Genomic DNA, 6,528 nt, shown 5'->3' with positions numbered 1-6,528 from the left:
TTTTCTGAAGGCCACTCACAAGGCCGCACTGGAGCGTCCCTTGGTGGCTCGTCATCAGCATCACACATTGTAAGCCTGGGTCCTTGCTTCCTCGAAGAACCACCTTGGAACATTTTCCTAAACATAATTCTTCCTCTGAAAAATTTCTGAAATTTTTAGTAACTTCAAATAAAAGTGAACCAAGCTCAACAAAATTGATAGCAACCATTCCTACAAGTGCCTAGAGACTAAATCAAGCATTAGAACTACTTGTAACCATATAAATTTGACATGCAAGCTCAAGAACATGGTCACCTAGGCAGCACAAATTTTCAATGAATAAAGCACTAGAACAAAAACGAATTGGACCAATGGAGGAGCCACATACCAAGGAACAATCTCCCCAAGCAGTTTTGTGAGAGGTACTTTGAGCAAAGAGATTGAAAAATGCAGCAAAGTGAGCTAGAACTCGTGCTTGAGCTAGATATTCGTGTTTGTGGGAGGAAGAAGAACTGTATGGGTGCAGGAATAAGTGGAGGAGGGCCACCGTGGGCCCACGAGGCAGGGGGCGCGCCCTGGGGGTAGGGCGCGCCCTCCACCCTCGTGGCCAGGTGGTTGACCCCCCTGCTGTGTTCCCAGTTTCATAAATCCTCAAATATTCTAGAAAAAATCATATTTCATTTTCAGGGCATTTGGAGAACTTTTATTTTCGAGGTATTTTTATATTGCACGGATAAATCAGAAAACAGACAGAAAAATACTATTTTTACTTTATCTCAACTAAATAACAGAAAGTAGAAAGAGGGTACAGAAGGTTGTGCCTTCTAGTTTCATCCATCTCATGCTCATCAAAAGGAATCCACTAACAAGGTTGATCAAGTCTTGTTAACCAACTCATTCCGAATAACATGGAACCAGAGAAATTCGAATAACACTATGTTACCTCAACGGGGATATGCACATCCCCAATAATAAGAATATCATATTTCTTCTTGACAGTAGGAAGAGGAAATTCAAAACCTCCAAATATAATCGATGGAATTTTTCCAATAGAGTTGATACTATGAACTTGAGGTTGTTTCCTTGGAAAGTGTACCGTATGCTCATTACCATTAACATGAGAAGTGACATTGCCTTTTTTGCAATCAATAACAGCTCCTGCAGTATTCAAAAAGGGTCTTCCAAGAATAATAGACATACTATCGTCCTTGGGAATATCAAGAATAACAAAGTCCGTTAAAATAGTAACATTTGCAACCACAACATGCACATCCTCACAAATACCGACATGTATAGCAGTTGATTTAGCAACCATTTGCAAAGATATTTCAGTAGGTGTCAACTTATTCAAATCAAGTCTACGATATAAAGAGAGAGACATAACACTAACACCGGCTCCAAGATCACATACAGCAGTTTTAACATAGTTTTTTTAATGGAGCATGGTATAGTGGGTACTCCTGGATCTCCTAGTTTCTTAGGTATTCCACCCTTCAAAGTATAATTAGCAAGCATGGTGGAAATCTCAGCTTCCGGTATCTTTCTTTTATTTGTAACAATATCTTTCATATACTTAGCATAAGGATTCATTTTGAGCATATCAGTTAATCACATACATAAAAAGATAGGTCTAATCATTTCAGCAAAGCGCTCAAAATCCTCATCATCCTTTTTCTTGGATGGTCTAGAAGGAAAGGGCATGGGTTTCTGAGCCCATGGTTCCCTTTCTTTACCATGTTTCCTAGCAACAAAGTCTCTCTTATCATAATGTTGATTCTTTGATTGTGGGTTATCAAGATCAACAGCAGGTTCAACTTCTACATCATTATCATTACTAGGTTGAGCATCATCATGAACATCATCATTAACATTTTCACTAGGTTCATGTTCATTACCAGATTGTGTTTCAGCATCATACATAGAGATATCGTTTGGATTCTCAGGAGGTTCAGCAATAGGTTCACTAGAAGTTTGCAAAGTCCTATCATTTTTCTTTTTCTTCCTTATAGAAGAACTAGGTGCATCAATATTATTTCTCTGAGAATCTTGCTCAATTCTCTTAGGGTGGCCTTCAGGATACAAAGGTTCCCGAGTCATTCTGCTAGTTCTAGTAGCCACTCTACACTACAAGAATCAGCTACTTTGCCATCTGCCACGGCATACGGCAAAGGCATGGATGGCTGACGGCAAAGGTCTTTGCCGTCCGCCGCGGACGGCAAAAGGTGACGGCAAAGTAAGGTTCGGCAAAAAGGTACTTTGCCGTCTGCTTCGGGCGGCTGACGGCAAAGGAGCCTTTGCCATCAGCAGCGGATGACAAAGAGTGCAGACGGCAATAAATGCGCTGTTACTCCGTTAGGTGGTTAACGGAAGGCCTTTGCCGTCCTCCGCTGACGGCAAACTTCGAAAGGCCTTTGCCGTCCGCAGAGTGATGTCAGCCGACGTCACTACATGGCAGGCCTTTGCCGTCCGCCACTGTAGGCAAAGTTTTTAATCTTTGTCGTCCGCCGCCGACGGCAAAGCCTTTGCCGTCAGCCACTGTAGGCAAACTGACCAAATTGGTCAGCCTCCCAGGAAGCACAGTTGCCTGCCACGTGGCCTCTTTGTCGTCCGCTGCTGATGGCAAAGAGCCCTTTGCCGTCGGTGGCAGACGGCAAAGAGCCTACATATTGTCTCTCTTTTTGTTTTTTCTTAATCCAACAATTTTCACAGCAAATATATATGACATATATAGATATATTTAACAGCAAACATATCACATATCCAGCACATAATTCCATATACATATGACATAGCAAAGTTTCATCAACATAGCAAGTTCCATCAAGTTCCATCCATACACATTGTTCCATATACATATTACATAGCAAAGTTTCATCAACATAGAAAGTTCTATCATAGCAAGCTAGATACAATGCAAAGTTTTAGTAAAGAAAGAGCAAGCACTCCATCATAGCAAGCTAGCTTCCATGAAGTGAGTGAAATCTGCAAAATGGTAAATAAGAAAGTTAGAAATACGTGAATAGAACAAGAAGAAGACTAGAACAAGAAGTATATGTCATTTATGACCTAACTTAGGTGGAATGGATCATTTATGAGCTAACTTAGGTGGAATGGATCATTTATGAGCTAACTAAGTTGAAATGGGTTGTTTATGAGCTAACTTAGTTGAAATGGATCATTTATGAGCTAACTTAGTTGAAATGGGACGTTTATGAGCTAACTAAGGTGAAGGGCATCGTTTTTAGCTAACTAAGGTGAAATGGATCGTTTTTTAGCTAACTAAGGTGAAATGGATCGTTTTTGAGTTAATTAAGGTGAAATGGATCGTTTTTGAGCTAACTTAGTTGAAATGGGTCGTTTATGAGCTAACAAAGGTGAAATGCCACGTTTTTGAGCTAACTAAGGTGAAATGGATCATTTTTGAGCTAACTTAGGTGAAATGGATCATTTAATAGCTAATTTAGGTGAAATGGATCGTTTTTAGCTAACTTAGGTGAAATGGATCATTTAGGAGCTACTCTAGGTAAATTGGGTCATTTTAGAGCTAACTTGGATAAACTGGATCGTTTATAAGCTAACCTAGGTAAGATGGGTCATTTTGGAGCTAACCTAGGTGAAATGGGTCATTTTGGAGCTAACCTAGGTGAAATGGGTCATTTTAAAGCTAATGTAGGTAAAATGGATCATTTAGGAGCTAATCTACGTAAAATGGGTCATTTTAGAGCTAACTTGGATAAATTGGATCACTTATAAGCTAACTAAGGTAAAATGAGTCATTTTAGAGCTAACTTAGGTAAAATGGATCGTTTATGAGCTAACTAAGTTAATTATGCAATTTTTGACATAAGTAAGCTAAGTACATATTGTTTTAGAGCTAACTTAGGTAAAATGGATGGTTTATGAGGTCAGTAAGCTTATTAAGTCATTTTAGAGGAAAAGAAGCTAACTCTAGGTCATTATGGTAAGCATATTGGAGGAAATAAAGCTAAGTCTAGGTCTTTATGCATTTGTTAAGCAAAACACTAGAGAAACTTACCGTGATCACGGAGGTGTAGGAGCGGGCTGGCTCGCACCGGTAGCTGGAGAAGGATCGTGCGATGCGTTTCTGGAGTTAAGCTGCACCAAAGATCATTTCCAATGTCTCGTTAGCATTATGACACTCAAATGTTAAGACTAGCAAGTAATGTCCATTCAAATTAAACTCACCGTGCTCCCAGGAGCAATCACTGGCATCGGCAGAGCGGTCTGACCGGACTTCTCGCACACAGACTGCACATTTGGTTTTCACAACAGAGTCATACTAGTTAGTAATGAGACTCAAATGTTAAGACTAGCAAGTAATCTGCAGAAGAAACTTACCACAAGGAGCTCGTACATGGCCCTTGCCTGCATGTCATTCCGTGCCCTCTCCTCCTCCAACATCTTTGTCGTCCTCTCCTCCAACTCCCGCTGCCTCTCCGCCGCCTCCGCCAGAAGTTTCTCCGTTCTATATCTCTCACTCTGTATAGCAGCCTGCAACACCACTCACATGACCATTTGTAATCATTGATAGAAGTGCACACAATGTAATGGAGAAAGATAGCTGAGTACGTATAACTAACCTTGAAGGCGAGTTGGACTGGCCGTTCACGAGGCCTTATCTCAGGAGTGGAGCTCGACTGGCGCGCCTTGATCTCCGGGAGAGTGTTAGGACAACGGATAAGTCCATCTCCCATGGCTATGGAGCCATGGGACCTCCCGTCACCAGATATCATCAGCAGCTCTGTATCAATGGGACCCTGGCTCGGGTTAAAGTCCTCCCCTTTCCTCGCCTTCCCCTGATCTCTATATTGCACGAGCTTGTCGTGGGCGGAGATGTTGGTGAAGTTCTTTGGATCATCGAGGTTAGACGCAGAGAATGCCTTGACTTTCTTGTAAGGGCCAGTGTGGGCCATGGCATACAGGTCGTACACCTCTGGCACCTTATCTGCCTTATTGTAGCGTGCCTTAAAGATAGAAACAAAGTAAATTAGTAATTAAAGGGCTAAAGCTAGCATGATGAATGAATTGCATGAATCATGAAGCAAACCACATACCAGTTCCGCCCGTACTGAAATAAGTTGGAGCTGCCTTGGTGGTGTAGCACACCTTCCATTTGGGCACGTTTGTCCTTGGCATCTTTGTGGGTGGCCAGCCATTCTTTTGAGCACCACGCATTGACCAACACCTCCCAACAATCCATCCGATCCGCACACCATCTCGGAGGGGCCTAAGTTAGCAAATAGAAACTTGAGCGCTACGGCTATGAATTACTAAATGAAGGAAGTAAGTACAAGGCCTTAAGAATTACCTTCATGTACTTCTCCTTACTCAAGAACTTATCGCGGCACTCCTGCTTGGGCTTCTTGATACCACGCCCGGCGTAGTAGTCTCGAACAGCCTACACCCGAACTTCATGCCGTAAGTTCTGAAGTAGGCGCTTGCACTCCTTGTGGATAACATGATCCTCCTCCTCCTCGTATCCCTCCTCACACCTGTAAAAGGTCTACAATCAAATGAGACAATATTGATTAGTACAATTAATAACTAGCTAGTTGAAGATTTTTAATTGTGTAAAGGAGCAATTACCCAGAACTTTCTGATCATGACGTTTGCCCTCGTCTTGCACAAGACACCGTCGATAATGTCACCCGGCGGGGCCGGGGCAGCCAAGTAGTGCTCCCAAGTCAATCCAACCTCTGTAAGCCGACCCTCACCAGGCAACGTGACAAACCCCGGGAAGTTTTGCCGAATCAGAACTCCAAGGACGGAGTTGGGCCGGCGGACACTTTCATGGTGGTCCCAACCCCTGCAACATGACAAGGCCAACACATCAGTTATTTGAAGAAACGTGAATGCAGAAGGTACAAAAAGATTAAATGCACTTACCTCTCCCCATCAGGGAAAATCAACCACCTCTGCTCGCGGGTCGCCGGCACGGATAGGAGCCGTGTAGCACCACGCTGGTAGACGTTGCCCCCCTCCTCCCCCTCCTCATCAGTAGGCTCCCTGCCATCATCAGCATGGCCACTCGGCTCCCCGCCATCATCAGTGTGGCCACTCGGCTCCTCAGGCTGACCCGACCAGGTACCCCATCCAGACGTGTGCTCCTCCGGGGTCTCGTGGGCCCAAGTCTCGTGGGTCGAAGGCCTGTCGACCCGAGGCTCGTGGGCTGAAGACCCGTGGACCGGAGGCTCGTGGACCGGAGTCCGTGCAACCTCCTCCTCAGACGAGTCCACCCTAGCAGCCACGTGCTCGGGGTGAAACAGCTGGGGGCGGCGGCGAGGAAGGCGCCGTAAGAGTCACCCTACCTCCTCTCCCGCGACCACGTGCTCCACCTCCTCTCTTCTTCTTACCTCGTCCCCTGCTGGGCACCGCGGTCGATGAAGAAGGGCCCGACGGTGCCGCCATACTATCCAGCAACGCTCGGCGGAGAGGTGCATGTGGAATGGAAGACCTCGCACCACGCGCCGACGAAGAAGGGGCCTCGGCGCGCTCCCGACCAGCGCCCACCATCTTTCAACACCTGCC

The sequence above is a fragment of the Triticum dicoccoides genome, chromosome 2A, assembly GCF_002162155.2.
Source record: "Triticum dicoccoides isolate Atlit2015 ecotype Zavitan chromosome 2A, WEW_v2.0, whole genome shotgun sequence".
NCBI lineage: Eukaryota > Viridiplantae > Streptophyta > Magnoliopsida > Poales > Poaceae > Triticum > Triticum dicoccoides.
Note: the sequence above shows the minus strand (reverse complement) of the source record.